Here is a 12,826-nt window from a genome sequence, read left to right as displayed (position 1 = left end):
ATAATAAATATATTTTAAAATATCCTTTAAAGTACCCCTGACACAAGACCTCCTCCAGACATGCATTTCTCTGTTCCTAGCCACTGTCCTCCAAACCTGCATTCCTCTCTTCCTCACCCCCAACTCTCCTCCAGACCTGCATTCCTCTGTTCCTCATCCCCATCTCTCCTACAGACCCGAGTTCCTCTGTTCCTAGGCCCCATCTCTCCTGAACCTCTCTATTTAAATATTTCATTTAAAGTTACATAATAAAGGGTGGCAAGAAGGCTCCGTCAGTAAAGTGCCTGCTGCAGTAGCATGAGGACATGAATTCAGATCTGTGACACCCAAGTAAAAGCTGGGCAGGGGTATGTGCACCTGTAACCCTAGCACTGAGTAGGGCAGGGAGGCAGGAGACTGGCAGATCCCTGGAGTTCACCGACCAGCCAGAGGGAATTAGTCAGCTCTGGGTTCAGCGAGAGACCCCAAAGAATGTGGAAAACACCTGAGGAAGACACCTGACCTTGACCTCTGTCCTCCACATGTACACACACATACACACACACACACAAAGTTACACATTAGACAAGGAGTGTTATAATGGAGACTGTGCTGTGGAAAGAGCACAGGAGACCAAGCAAGAATAAACAGCACCAAGGCCAGTCAGTGAGAGCCTAGAAATCCACACAGCTAGGGAAGGAGACAGGATGGGTGACTTTAAGATGCGAGTCGGAGGGAGGCAGACAAACCCCCGATCATGATAGAATGGGTGATTTGCAGTGGAGGATTGACAGACAGCAAATATGGGTCCAGCTTGTGGGTCTGGGAGGGAATAGATAACAAAGCAAACTGTTTCACCCCATGAAGCAATACTGCCCCACTCAGTGCTGCTCCAGCTGCTAGAGAATCACGAGAGGACTACACAGAAGGTGGTGGGTGGAGTCACAAAGTAAACATGAAGAAACATATTAAGTATATTTTATAGTATGTGAAGCTAGTAAGAAAAGCAGAAAAAAGAATAAAGTGAGGTGAGGAAATGGTAGGGGTTGGCCAGGGGATGTCTGAGGAAGAATATTCTAGACAGAGGCACTGAGTACTAAAGTCTTGGGGCTGGAGCAAGACCTGGCAGGGTGAGGAACCGCAGGAAGGCCGGCCTAGAGGTGAATGGCAGCCCACAGTGAGAGGAGCTAGATGGAGAAGGACTTGTGCCCTCCATAAGGACATTGATTTCAGTCTGACAGGAGAGGAGCCTGCAGGGTGATGAGCAGGTCAAGGACATTCAGAGCCCCAAGGGACTGTGTAGGTTTGGTACTAGGAAAATGAGTGGAAGCTGGAAGATGCTAGTGTAGGAGTCAGATACAGAGAAGACCCTGGCCAGGGTGGTCACACCAAGGCTGGGAAAGTGAAAGAGATTCGCTTGAAAGAAGCTGTGGACACAGTTTCCTGAGAGAGATGAAATTTAACACAGGTGTAAGAGGAAAACAATATGTGATGACATGGACACGTTCACTGTCAGACACCAGAAAGGCAGGGCTGCCATCAGCTGAGCTGCAAAGAGGCATATGATGTGTGACACACGGGAGGGACTGGGGCAAAGCTCAGCTCTGGACTATGACTCTCAGAGGTGAACCTGGTAATTTCACAGTTGGGTCTGGGATTCAGGAGACGGGACTGAGTTGGAGATAGAAGTCCGAGAGTCATTGTCATGTGGATAATGTGTAAGACTACAGAGAGAGAAGACAATGGAGAATGAACAAAGGTCAGGAGTTGTGCAACACCCTGCACACCAGCACGGATGCATACACTGAGTAGGCAGAGGTACCCCAAGCCTTCTTTCCTGGGAAGAGGGGGGGCAGCAGGGCAGAGGCAAAATGCAAAGAGAGGGAGGAGGAGAGAGAGAGAGAGAGGAGAAGAGTTGTAGAAACAGAGAAGAAAGTCCACCAAGAGGGAGGAGACATCAGCTTTGCTAAATGCTGTGTATGTGTGTCCAATGACAGAAGCACTGAGAACAGAGGGACATGGGGGCCTGGCCAGGGCAGGTTCCATAGAGAGATGGGGCAGGTGGGTCTGAATGGAGTGAGGCTAAGAGAGAAGAGGGACTGGGTAAGCACCAGCAACCTTGGAGGGGAGCTGCTGTGGAGAGAGGGCAGGCACTGACTTTCAAGCACATAAATAGAAGACCATGTTGCCATGGTGACAGTGCTGGCAGGGAGCTCAGGAAGAGGCTCTGTGACCTCCCCTCCTCCTGTCCTGTGCTCAGTCTCTTTTCTTATTCAAATCTTAGTTCCTGTGGTTCTGCCTCAGAAAGAACTTTTGCAGCCACCAATTATTTTTGTTTTAAATGTTGGTGTGTGTGTGTGTGTGTGTGTGCACATGTGTGTAACATGTGTAACGTGTGTATGTATGTGTATGTGTTCATGTGTGGAGGTGTCATAGAGGTCAGAGGACAAGTTTGGGCATCCTTTCTTGCCTTCTGTCTTTTGAGTTTGAGGCGGGGTCTCTTGTTCAACTCTGCTCACTCCAGGGTAGCTGGCCTGTGAGCTCCCAGGGATTCTCCTGTCTCTGGCTCCCCTCTCTCCTAGGAACTCTGGGATTAGAGGCCTACACTACCTCCCTAGCTTTTCTTTTTCTTGGTTTTAGGGATCTGAATTCAGGTCCAGAAGCATCTGTGGGAACCACTTTACCCATTGAGCCATCTCACCAGCCCTGTAACCACTACGTCTGACACCAGTGTCACCTCCATGACAGGTTCCTCTGCCTTGGGTCCCAATGCGTTTCAGAGAGTTTGTTGCTGTCTTCAGCAGAACACAAGCCAGGTGGGGTGGGACTCCAGCTGTGATGTTCATCACTACCCCAGTGTCCAGCACAAGCCTGTCATAGATGCTTATTTTAGATGCTGACCTCAAAAGTGAAACAAATCAAAAGGGGATTTAGGTGTTTTGCAGGAGAGGCCAACAGTGAAAGAGGAGAAAGATAATGTTGGAGAATGGACAGGGTCAAATCTGTGAAAGACACATGAAGGACCCAAAACAAAGAGGAGAGGCTGAGATTGTGCAGGTCGGGAAGCCACCATTTAAAGGCCAAGGAAAGAGTGCCTTGCACTGAATATCAAATGCAATTCATTGATGACTTTTGAAGTAAAAATCAGCTGTCATAATAAAATATATATAGGGGGCTGGTAAGTTGGCTCAGTGGGTAAAGGCATCTGTCATCAAGCTTCAAAACCTGAGTTTGACCCCGAGGACTTATAGGGTAGAAGAAGGGAACTGACTCCTGCAGGGTGTCCTCTGACCTCCACGTGTGCAAGCATGAGCACACAGTAACAAAATAAATTAATAAAAATGTAACACTAGGGAGGCCGAGGCAGGAGGCTAAGCTGGGCTACATAGTGAGACCCTTCCTCTCAAAAAACAAAAATAAAAACCAAACATCAAAATAACAACGAAACAGAAATGAGAGTTACAGTTTGCTTTTCTTCCCTCCTCGTGGTGGATGGAAGCCTGGCCTCAGGCATGCTGGGTGAGTGCTGACCACTGCACCAGTTCTGAAGGTTTTCTTTAGCAGATCTTTGGACACAGTGATTCTTCCAGGGAGAACCTGCTCCCCATTGTCCTGAAGAAGTGACTAACCGAGCTGGGAAAGATGGCTCAGTCAGCAAACTGCTTGCTGAGCAAGCATGAGGATGTGAGTTCAGATACTCAGCATATACACAGAAGGCTCGATGTGGTAGAGACAGCTGTAATCCCCATGCCTGGGTCTTGCTGGTCAGAAAGTCTAGGCTATTTGGTGAGTTCCAGGTTCTATAAGAAACCTTGTCTCAGAAAGTAAGGTAGGTGGGGGCCGGAAAGATGGTGCAGTGGTTTAGACCAGAGTTTGGTTCTCGGTACCATGTTGGGCAGCTCATAGTTGCCTGGATTCCAAATTCTGCATGGTGAGAAAATGTTTTTCTGGCTCACATCTCCTGGGTCAGAGTTCATCAGGGAGTTCCTAGGTAGAAACTCAGGGCAGGAACCTGGAGGCAGGAGCTAGAGCACAGACCATGGAGGAACACTGCTTACTGGCTTGCTCCCCTATAATCCTTGTGGCTGAGGGTTTACTTTATTTGTTGTGTTCCCACCCAGTGCACCCCAGGAACCACCTTAGCATCTCATTTTTTCTTTTCAGCAATCCTTTGAGATAGAACCTCAGGAGCTGCCAAAACCAGCATATATAAATGACTACTGGAAAGACACTTGAGTAGGACTCCTCTTGGGAAGGCCACACCAATTCTCTTGGGTCTGTACTCTTCCTTTTCCTAAGCATATCTCTCTCTATGAACCCCCATGTTCAAATCTGTGTTAAACTTTTTCCTAATAAACTCCATCTCTGCTTCATGTTGGCTCATCTGAAATTCTTTCTTCCATGAAGCGAAGAGTCCCAACTTCAGATGAGTAGAGCGGCTCCTCAGGCTGCTGCAGTTGGCAGCATCCAGAGCTCAGCCTTCGGTCCATGGCCTGATGATGCTGAGCCTTCCTCCCTGAGGACAATCACATTCTCAACAGCCAAACCTGATCTGTTCCCAGAACACCTCTGCTTTGATTGGAATGTGAATGTTCCACATAGGGACATAGGCCCATGTGCTTGAACACTCAGAGCTGTTTGGGAAGAAACTTCTGGGAAGTGGAGCCTCATGGGAGGAAGTGGACCACTGGAAATGGGCATCAAGGATGCTAACACTGAAGATGATATCCCACGTCCTGTTTACTCTCTGCTTTCTCTTCCTACAAGATGTGAGGAGGTGCATGCTCCTGCTGCCATGAAGCCCACCTCCCTGCAGGCCACCCATCTTTCTGGGATGGTTAAATGTCAGCTTGCTACGACCTATAATCACTTGGGAAGAGAGCTTTGAATGAGGGATTGTCTGCATCAGGTTGGTCTGGGGGCATGTTTGTGGGGGGTTGTCTCCATTGCTGTATTTGTTGGACAGATCCCCATGAATGTGGATGGCCCCATTTAATGGGCTTGGCCCTGGACTGTGAAGGAGTGAAGAATCCCAGCAACCTAGCAAGCAGACAACCAAGGACAATCAACCTACTCTTTCTGTTCATGACTGTGGATGTGATATGACTAGCTGCTGGAGTTCCTGCCTCTGTAATTTCACACAGAGGCAGACTGTGACCTCAAAGTCTAAGCCAAATAAATCCTTTCCTCCCCTAAGTTGCCTTTGCTCAGGGTATTTTATCACAGCAACAGAATGAAACCAGGATAATTTCCAGTGTAATCCTGCCCTGATTGGATGTAAACTCCTCCTTTTGGATAAGTTTCAGAAGTGCAGAATCTCAGACAAACCAAATCTCAAAAGACAAAAAAGTATATCCATTAATTCTCAGTAAATATGTAAATTTGACACCACAATTAAGTTTCTAAAAATATAGACTATATTCTTAAAATATAGAATATATTTCTCAAAACATAGAATTTAAAAAGAAACATAGATAGGCAGAACACTACATAATTCTGCCATTTTCCCAAACATAAAGACAATAAGAAAAAATTGGTATGTCAATGATAAACACAACCATTGTATTATCTGCCAAGGCAAGTCATAGGGGGAAAAAAAAAAGCACAGATTGGAGAAATGACTGAAACATGACCAGTAAAACACCACATGCTGAACACAGAAATGATATGCGAATTATAATGAGAAATAATTAAAATTAAGACTTGAAAGAAATGAAAATATAATTATAGGTTTTTAATTTTATTTATTATTTTTATTTTCTGAGCATGAATGTATTGCCTGCATGTATGTAAGTGCACTCCTATCATGCAACACCTACGGATGTCAGAAGAGGGTGTCAGATTGCCTTTGAACTCAAGTTATAGATGGTTCTTAGCCAACATGTGGGTGCTTGAAATTGAACCTGGGTCCTCTGTCAGAGCAGCCAGTGCTCTTAAACACTAAGCCATCTCTTCAGCCTCCTAATTACAGTTTTAATACAGTTCTTAATTTATTGGGTTAAAGAGATGTTGAGAGTGTTCATTGTTCTTCCAGAGGATCCCAGTTAAGTTCCCAGCACCCATGTTAGACATATCATAACCACCTGGAACTCCAGCTCCAGCAGATCCGACACCCTCCCCTGGCCTCCAGGGGTACTGCACTTACCTGTGCATACCTGCACACAGACATATACACATAACTAAAATTAAAATAAATCATTTTAAAAGTTCATTTGCCTGAGGATACAACTATGACACAATGCCAACCAAGGACACTCTGCCTTTGTCCACTGTCTCCTGGCTGGCAGCTCCTACAGAAACAAAAACCCAGCAGGATACACCAATGAACTCTTTGCACATTCCTGGCAGGCAGTTGTCAGCTATTGGTGGTCACTGTTGTCCATCTGGCTCTTAGGGAAGGACTTCAGTGTCTTTCAGTGTCTGTACTTCTTGAACTTTGACAAAATGAGCAGAGAAGATGGGTTTAAAACATATCTAAGCAGACTTCCAAGACAACTGTACTGTAACAGATGGGGGGCAGGGGGGGCGGTCTGTGAATTGAGAAACTAAAACCAGTCTACAGCCATACCTCCCAAACAAACCCAATCTCATCTGATCTCGGAAACTAAGTGGAGTTGGTCTGGTTAGCACTCAGACGGGAGAAACTAAAACCAGAGAGAATAAGGCACTGCTTATAGCATCATGAACAGAACCCCATAAAGTTACTCTGGAAAAAAAAAGGGGATGTATTGGCTTTCCAAGAAACAAAACTTAGTGTGGAAAGCAGTGGAAGGCTGGAGTGGTTTCCATGTGGAATGTGCTATGAATTATATAACTTGGTGGATGACTAGAGAAGAAAAGAGAGTGAAAGATCTGTGCACAGTGGTTCCTGGGTGGGAAGACAGTGTGAGAGACCACTGGTGTGCTGGGAACACACAGTGGATGCCATCTGATGGTCTCAAGTGCAACATCAGGCCAGTTCCACAGGCCACTGTGAGAAGCACAGGACAAGCAACCACAGGGGCCACTACAACTATACTGGATGTGTGTATGTGGGGTGTATGTGTGTTCATGCATGTGTGTGCATGTAGTGTGTGCATGTGTGTATGTGTGTGTGCACACTGGGAAGTGGGCACCAAAGCAGAAGAGACTGAACTGAAGAATTCGTCAAACAACGATCCCAAGGAATGATGGTAGTGGATGCTTTGTCCTCGGGAGCTGTAGTGGAGGGGTGGCATGGGCAGGTTTCTGAGGGGTTCTTCTTTCGTGCTGCTGTGAATCTGCCTGTTTTTTGCTGATTCAGAGAGAGAGACAGCACATGTTAGCAGAAAGCTGGCTCTTCCACATGCCTCTGAAACCACTCCCTAGGGTCCATTCCTTACATACAAATCTTGTTTTTAAGAACACATAAACATTATCCTAAGAGTAGAAGAGCCTGTTTGTGTGCATGTATGTGTAGTGTGTGTATGTAGTGTGTATGTATGTGGAGTGTGTGTATGTGTGTAAGCATATGTGTATGTGTGTACATGTGTGGGGGTATGTACCTGTGTGTTGTGTGTATGTACATATGTGTGATATGTAAGTATATGTGTGTGCATGTGGATATGTGTGGTGTGTATATGCATTTACATGTAGTGTGCATATGTATGTGTGTGGTATGTGTGTATGCATGTGTGGTGTGCATATGTGTGTGGTGTGTATTTGTATGTAGTGTGCATGTGTGTGCTGTGTATGTGTACATATGTGTATATATATATGCATTCATGTCTGAGTGTTTGTATATGTGTGTGCATGTACATGTGGAGGCCGCAGGTCAGCCAACAGGTATCGTTCTTAAGGTGCTGTCAACCTTGTTTTTTGAAGCAAAGTCTCTCATTGCCCTGCAACTTGGAGACTTCACTAGGCTGGCTGGCCACCAAGTCTGAGGGATCCACCTATCACCAGTGTCCCCAACACTGAGATTGCAGTTATATGCCATTCTACCCAGACTTTGACATGTGTTCTGGGGATGGAGATCAGGTTTTCATGCTTAAGCAGCAAGCACATACCAATCTCTCCAGCCCAGAAGACATACTTCAAAACACTGTACAAAGGGACACCAGAATTATGCATTTAAATAACATGACAAAATACTGAACTAGAATATTTTATAATGCTAAGACTAAGCCAGATGAATTTTAGGTCCGTCCAGATTGTGAAAATCAATTCTATGCTTAAGTGTAGCCTGAAACATAAGCAAAATGCACAGACCTGTGCCTGCCATTGTTTATCTTCGTAAATAACTCATAAGCAGAAGGCATCTTTTTTGTTTTCTTTGAGCCCAGGTCTCATGTAGCCCAAACTGGCCTCAAAGTTACCATACAGCTGAGGATGACCTTGAACTCTCAGTCCTCCTACTTCCACTGTCCAGTGCATGCACCACCACACAGGGTTTATGTTGGATTCAACCCAGGTCTTCATACTGGCTAGGCAAGCACTCTATTGACTAAGCTACAGACCCAGCCCAGAAATCATTTTAAACCAAACCAAAACCTTTGCACTGGGAGCGGTTGCTCTCCTGAGCTAGGTCACCTTGAGTTTTTGTAACTGGTAATGCTTTGGTTGCTGGCGTCCCTCTCCTGCCTTGTCTTGTCTCTCTTTCTGGGGGGCTGTGCTGGATCACTTCTCCCTCATTGAACATTAGGTGCAGGCTGTAGCTGATCAACTTGAAAACTGTGAAGAAGATGGTCATGGAGCTGCAGGAGAATAGTGCAATGAGGACGTTTGGAGGAAAAGCCCACAGGAGAAAAGACTTAAGAGGTTCTCTCACCCGCTGGCTCCCTCTGTTTTAAACCTTGATGCACCCACCCTCAACTATTCACTGCACACAAAGTGGGCAAGATTTCAAATGTTTCCAGTTTCATGGCCTTTTCTGGTTAGACTCTGAGGAGAAAGAGCCGTCACCTGTTTATCTTTTGACTTTCCTGCTTCTCAGCTTGTGATCAGAGACTATGCTGACAAAGATCTCATTATAAAGTTCTAGTAAGCTCTTTGGTCTCGATATACATGTTTTATTCTGAAATTCTGGTGACTAAAGGTGTTAATATAATTAGCACAATTCACTCTTAAAGTATGCACCAAGCCAAGCACCACACTCTACGTCTCTATGTCATCAATATGAAATTTTTATGTCAAAATAAGGCTGGGACTATAGCTCAGCGGTAGAGCACTTGTCTAGCATGTGTGACAACTAGTTCAGTGCCCAGCACTGACAAATAAAAAGATATTGTGTCTGAGAGGATGGTACAATCAGTAAAATGCTTGCCACAGAAACATGAGGGCCTGAATTTGGTCCCCAACACCTACACATAAAACCAGGCACAGTGACACACACTTATACCCCAGTGCTGTGGAAATGGAAACAGGATCCCAGACCAGCAGAATCAGTGTGCTTCAGGTTCAGTGAGAGATCAACTCAAAAAAAAAAAAAAGGGAATGAAAAGAAAAACAGTGTAGATGGCTGGAGAGATGGCTCAGCACTTAAGAGCAGTGACTGCTCTTGCAGACTAGGGTTTGATTCCCAGCACCCACATGACGGCTAACAATGGTCCTAAACTCCAGTTCCAGGGGATCCTAAGCCTTCTTCTGACCTCTGTGGGCATTGCACCACACAGGTACAGGAACACACATAGACAATACACTCATCATGCAGAATAAAAATAAAATATATATTTTTTAAAATGGCCCCACTTCACTTACTGTTGCTGGACTTGAGATGGCCGTGCAGGATGGGCACCACGACCTCCTCGTGTGGGTACAGCATGGCACCGGGAAGGACGCGGGCAGTGACTGCGAGTACAGCGGCCAGTAGGGCGCAAGATTTCGTGGTGGAGAAAGAACGCGGTGGCCGCGGTGAAAGGACCATTGCCCCCAGAACGTCCTGCTCCAGCCAAGGTGGTGAGGGTGACTGCCCCTAAACAGCGCAAGGACAGCAAGGTTGGTGACGTTGGAGATGCAATGAACTGGCCCATACCTGGAGAGAGATACCCCATGAGAGTGTGCAGCCACAGTCCCAGAAGCCTCAGCCTGCTTATCAGCTGCCACCCTGGAAGGACAAGAAGGAGCAGGAGGAAGGAGAGGGATGCAACAGTAAGGACAGCCCAAAGTCAAGTCAGACAAATCAGGGGAGGAGAAGAATGGGGATGATGACTGCCAGCGACACAGGCAGAAGAAAGGGAGCAAGCACAAGTGGGTCAGTTGCAAATAGACAGGAACCCTGCAGAACCCAGAGAAACTGACCTGTCACCCCACTGGCCGGCAGGAGCCAAGACAGGCACCTGCTAGCCAGAGGAGATCGAAGGATCTGAGCCTACACCTACATGCCTGTGTCTGTCCGCACCCCACCCCAGCCCGGCAACCAGAGACCAAATTGGAGCCTGTCTACCACAACCAGGATGAAGACAGTGAGTGTGAAGACTGATGGGGCTGGTGGTGGGCTTCCTTCTGTGGCTGTGGATGGGGCATGGTTGCCACTGGGACACAGAAAGAGTGGCACTAGAACACATTTTGACTACCAGTTTGGCTACCAAAAATTTGAGGGTACAGAGGGGCCTCATAACCCCAAGTACATGAGCAACATCACCTACTACTTTGACAGTGTCAGCAGCACCGAGCTTTATAATGTGGAGCCAGACCTGTTCAAGGACTATATCAAGGGCCAGACTGGTCTTCAGTGTGGACAATTTAGAGAGAGGCTTCTTCCTGGGATGGAAAAGTGGTTGCTGGTGGCTTCCTTCCCATCACCCTTATTGCTTCCTTTCATGGAATTCAGGCCCTAGTCACTGACATTTCACTCATCTTTGAGGCCCTAAAGGACAGCAGGGTGGGTGGTAGAGATTGTTGAGGAAAAAGTTCACAAGACGGAAGAACCTGAGAAATGGCCACTTCCTGGTCCCCTGATAGTGGATTATTCACAGACTGATTTCTCCCAGCTTCTCAACTGCCCAGAGTTTGTTCCCCACCAGCACTACCAGAAGGAGACAGAGTCAGCACCTGGCTCTCCCTGTGCAGTCACCCCAGTGTCAACCAAAGTAGAGGAGGTCAGCAACCTGAAGACCCTACCCAAGGGCCTGTCTGCCAGACCTGGATTCTGGGAGCTGAACTGAAGTGAAGAAAATGCCTGGGCCCTTGCCAGCATGATCTAAGAGGTCAGAGGAACCCATATTCTCCCACCCACCTGCTCCACCGCAGCTTCCCGCCCAGCAACTGATGTCCAATGATCAGGATGAACAAGAAGTGTTTGTGTCCCTGGAGCAGAGAGATGGAAGAACACTCTCACTGCCTCGTCCAATGAGGACTCTGACTACGAGATTGATGACCAAGATGTCAACAAGATCTTTACCATCACCTAAATGCCACCTTACATGCATTAGCACCCTGTGGAAGTGGGAGGGGGGTGGTCTGCACAGGCAAGCGTACCTCTTGTGCCAAGATGAGTGCTAAGCTGGCCAAGGTCATTAATGTTGGGCTCTTCTACTATGAACAAGACCTGTGGACCGAGAAGTTTGAACCTGAGTATCCTCAGATCAAGTAAGAAGTCGAGAACTTCAAAAAGGTCAACATGATAAATCAGGAGCAGTTTGACACACTGACCCTTGCCCCTCTTCCCCCGATGGATTCCACCAGGAGGTTCCTCCTGTGCCATCCCAGTCCCAACAAGTTCCCACTGGTGCTTGGCCAACAAGTTGTTTAGTGCTCCTGAGCCCTCTACCATGGCCCACTCTCTACCAACCACTGTCCCAGAGTTGCCAAACTGCAGCAACACCAGAACCCCCAGCAAGCCCCAGACTCCAGTCAGACACCACAATTTTACCCAGTGGTGAAAGACGACAGACCCTGGATGCCAAGATGCTTTGAAAAAGGAAGACAAGCCACAGCTCACCCTCCCCGCCAGGGCTTGGAGAGTCACATGGGCTGGAGGATGGATTTCCAGGAACACAGGCCCAGTGCTGCTTCTATCAGCTCCAGCCCCTCAGAAGGGATGCCTGCAGTTGGCAGTTATGGTTATATCCCCCAGTCACTGCCCAAGTTCCAGCTTCCTTTTCATGAGCTCCTCAAGGAAAATGGCTTCATGCAGCACATCTACCACAAGTATCTGAGGTGCTGCCTTACTGAGCAGAAGCGCTTGGGCATTGGCCAGCCTCAGCAGATGAGTGCCCTCTTCCACTTCTGGTCCTTTTTCCTCCGTGATCACTTCAACAAAAAGATGTATGAAGAGTTCAAGCAGCTGCCTCTGGAAGATGCCAAAGAACGATACAGATATGGTTTACAGTGCCTTTTTCTATACCACAGTTGTAGCCTGGAAAAGAAGTTCTGTCTGGACATATTCAAGGACTTCCAGGAGGAAACCAATGAAGGACAATGAAGCAGGCCAACTCTAAGGGCTGGAGAAGATCTGGGCCTTCTTGAAATAGTCCAGCGCCAAAAATTTGGACATTTACTCAACACTGCAACAGTATCTTGGCAAATTCTGACGTCTAGAAGACTTCTGAGTGAATCCCCCATGGACAAGCAAGGCAACAACAAGCAACACACATCCATTGAAGGAGGCAGCTGTGAGGGCAGGAAGCGATGCCCCTTCTAACCTTCTGGCAGGCCTGCTCTCAGGATTAGCCAGTCCTATCCTTGGAATCCCATGGCCAAATTTGCTTCAGACTATTGGAAACAGAGCTGGTTTTGGTCTACAGCAAACTTGTCCTCAGCCCGAGCATCTCCCCAACCCAGAATGAACACCCACTGGCCACAGCTTGGATCTGTGTCTGACCTTTGACATCAAAGAGGTCTGTCACAAGGTGGAGAAAGGTGCTGTTCTCTGTAGGTCTAGTGGGGG

At 47.1% G+C, this 12,826-nt stretch overlaps 1 pseudogene; it reads left to right on the top strand.

The window, feature by feature from the left end:
- Positions 1 to 12,580, top strand: part of LOC103744150 — a 26,811-nt pseudogene extending 14,231 nt beyond the window's left edge.
- Positions 12,581 to 12,826: the final 246 nt, after the last annotated feature.

This window comes from Nannospalax galili, unplaced genomic scaffold, assembly GCF_000622305.1.
Source record: "Nannospalax galili isolate Female #2095 unplaced genomic scaffold, S.galili_v1.0 scaffold702, whole genome shotgun sequence".
In the NCBI taxonomy this organism is placed as follows: Eukaryota; Metazoa; Chordata; class Mammalia; order Rodentia; family Spalacidae; genus Nannospalax; species Nannospalax galili.
Note: the sequence above shows the minus strand (reverse complement) of the source record. Positions and strands in the feature narration are given on the sequence as shown.